Source organism: Malus sylvestris, chromosome 16 (assembly GCF_916048215.2).
Source record: "Malus sylvestris chromosome 16, drMalSylv7.2, whole genome shotgun sequence".
NCBI lineage: Eukaryota > Viridiplantae > Streptophyta > Magnoliopsida > Rosales > Rosaceae > Malus > Malus sylvestris.
In genome coordinates this window covers 14,626,819-14,630,727 of record NC_062275.1, presented here as the reverse complement: position 1 = coordinate 14,630,727, position 3,909 = coordinate 14,626,819, and positions in this window count along the sequence as shown.

Here is a 3,909-nt window from a genome sequence, read left to right as displayed (position 1 = left end):
TACAACAAATGTCATTTTGATTAAGAATGAATAGTAATAAACAATTTTTATTATGACTCCAAAAAAATAAGAGTGTTTGAGCTCATATTAGTGCACAATTGGCTGCATTTTAGGCCCAAGAAGGCCCAATGATAAAGCTCAATAGCCTTGAGGCCCATATAAATTATGACAAGTATATTTAGACTAAAAAAATTAATAAACAAGGATATCCACTAAGCAAATTTGTTCGTTAAAAGAAAATAGAAAACAAAAAAAATATTACAAAGAGAATTCTCATCGAATCTTAAAAGTTAAAACCAAACTAACAAAAGTTTAATTTAAAAAAGAAATTACATTCAAAAAAAATTATTAAACTAAATACATGAGTGATCGCAATTTTGTTTTACCAACTAACTTGATTTTTTTCAACTACTTTTTCCTTTGGGGTACTTTGATCCAGACCCAAATTTGAGTTGTTGTTGGATTTAGTCTAGTTTTCTTATTTTTCAACTTTAATTATATATTTTTATTTGAATATTTAAATATAAAAATCTAACAACTTTCATGGAAAATAATTAAAATAAAATTGATATGTATTCATATATGAATCCTACACCATAGGCTGATAAAGTACTTTTAATCTGTGATAAAAAGTATCTAGGAAAGTAAATAAAAATTAATCTATCTATCATTCATGAAAATAGTTCAAAGAAATTTCATCTTTCATGCATTTATAAATTCATACTAGTATATATGCTGATATATATATATATGACACACTCCGACCGACATCGAGGCATGCTGGCCGTCACGTGGAGGTGACGTAGCCATATGCACAGTGCGGAAGCAAAAAAGATAAGAGTTATACGAATAAATAAACACTGAAAGCTACTAAGGTGCACTAATAAACAGGAAGTGTTAGGAGTGAGATACAAAAGTAAATACTCCGAATCAGAGCATAGAAAGTCTAGGTGTAGTCCAGTAGGACAAGTACTAATTATACAGTACTAGAAGATGCCCTACAATTATTTTATTACGTCAAAACCGCTGAAATCCTCAATGCCACCAACAGCAAGCTTACCTAAAACCTGGAGGGGCGCAAAACAGAAAACGTGAGTGGGCAAAAATAAATGTTTTACAAAACCATTTCATTTCTCAAAAGTTCTAACCCCTCGCCGTAAAACATGTATAATTTTCCCATAAATGGAAAATAAACATATGCATAAATATATATATATATATATATATGTAAATATCTCAATTCAAATCATGCTTCACATATTCATAACCGTAAGTATGCCATGCCAAGATATAACAGAATAAGTAATTCATGTGAGAATAAATTCATGGAAAATAATATATTAGCCGGAACCCCTACATAAGTCTGTACAGCTAAATTCATAGCTCATTAGTCAATCTAGCCGAAGTCACTACCATGACCTATACGGCATTACACTGCACATAAGTCGGAACCACTAAGAAGGGGTCTGTACGACAAGAATGGGTGTAATATAGTTATGCTCAATACTACTTTCTCATGATAGCTGGGCGATAAATCGCTAGTCACCTACGAGTCGGAACCACCTATGATGCTATGTACGACAGGACTTTGCAACTAAATTGGATCCAATATGAGCATATGGTGCGGGATGTGACATTAATAACAGGCTTGTGCCTTATCTCTGGCTAATCATTAACATCGGGGTGCAGGTTTTTGAGCTCAATGTTTCTCAATCACATATCACATCATCGATACATCACATAACCAAACATAACTCATCTGGTACTTACCTGAGCGTCCACAACACCATAATTATATATTATGCATCATATATCAACTCATATAGAGAATATAAATTTATATGCATGGCAATTCAAGGCATACTTCATTTAAACGTAGTTTTCTGGGAAAATATCAAGTATATAAGTATATACTAAAAACCAAAAACCCACTCATTGGTATGTTGAAGGGTCGTAGCCCCCGAGTCGCCCTTGACCACGCTCGTCCTCAGGAGAAATCTCCCCTATATGCGATACAACTATAAAAACGTCATTTAAAGTACATAGACAAAACTAGCTAATAACTTCTCATACAATGCTCAAATGGCATGTTTGAATATACCAACGTGATCTACACAATGCCAGGAACATCCTCATATTTTTAGAAAAAAATTTCGACCACTCACGTGCCGGCCAAGGCACGGCAACACGCACCGCCCACGCGCAGGGACCCTAACAAAATCCCGTAACCCTGTTAAGAATATTCTGTTAAACTAACCAACGCCGTTAGGAATATTCCGTCTACCTCAGAACTCTGGCGACCGTCGCCGGCGCCTGAAACTAGGAAATTCTTTAAACCTTCATTTCTTGTCCATTTCTTAGTCAAATTTCACGAATTATATACCAAAATGAAGTTTAAGACAAGTAGAACAAACCCTTACCAGTTTAAGGACCTAAATTTCACGGGATCTCGTCGGAAAAATCCATGATAATCCGGCCAAACTTAAAACTTGTCGTTCTCGATACTCCGACATCCAAATTCTTCCAACGAACCACTCCCAGCCTCGTGAGGACCTCCTTAAGCTATCTATAAGCTTGAAATCCCCAAAAACACGTGATTTTATGTTTGCATGAATAGTACCTAAATCGAAGTTCGAGAGAAACTAAGGTTTTCGAAGGAGTTCTTACCTAAAAATGATACCATTCAACTCATATGAACCTCAGGAACACGATGGTGTCCTTTAAACCTTCGATCTGCAAACTTTCTACTAGATTTGTTGTTCATCCGTATGGGAGAAAGGAGAGAGAGTGAGTCTGAGGGAGAGAGAGCATGGGAGAGAAGAGAGAAGAAGGGTTTGTGTGTGTATGTGTGGTCCACGTGGGTCACCAAGCAAAACCACAAAAACTAAGTGCTACTTTGGTCCAAAAATTAAGGGAAAACATAAGTTTGGACCACCCCTAACCTGCATAACACACACCACAACACTCACGTCCAAAGGTAAAATAGTTAATTCACGTCATCGATAATTTATTTCGAGACGGGCTGTGACATATATATATATATATATATATATATATATATATATATATATATATATATATATATATATATATTACCTACAATAGAATTAAGTTAACACAATTAACCTGTGATGGAGGTAGAAGACAAAATTGAGATAAGAAAGGAGAAACAATATTCTTATATTTAATTCTAAAATTGGGGTAAAGATAGACATATAAATATGGGATGATATTTATCACAATTTAATAAAAAAGATAATTAAAAAGTTGATGTAGATAACTAGGGAATAAACCTAATTCAACAATGTGGACAAAACCCAATGATGACTCACAAAAATAGACTTATGTAGTTTAAAAATAGATACTTTACTTTTATTAATTTTTCATAAATGAACTATTTATATTAAGACTTTTCAATTACAAGTAAAAAGAAATAGTTGTAGACATGTAAATTTCGTTGCATATAAATTATGCATCACAAAGCTCCATGTAGCATATGAGTCATCACAAATGGACAAGTCATTAATAACATGTGGGGCACAAAGCAAAGGAAGCTCAAAAGCATTCCAAAAATGTGGCAAAGGGGAAGAAATCTCCTTAAAATCGGCAAGGGGCCCAAATTGCTCCCAAAACCGGAAAGAAAGCTAAAGCATTTTCACAAAACAAGCAAGAATTGAAGATTACTCGCAAAATAGGCAAGAAAGCCCTGTAGATTTCGGCCAAGCAAGGGAAAGTGGTTGAAATTAATACACAAAACATGCCTAAATTCTCCCATGGACGAATCAAGACACAAGTCAAAGCCAAATCCATCCAAAGGCAAGCTTTGAGAAGTCTATAAATACAAGGTCCCAAGATAAGCATAAGGTGGACAATTTCTACATTGAAGGGCCGAAATTCTCACAAAAGGAG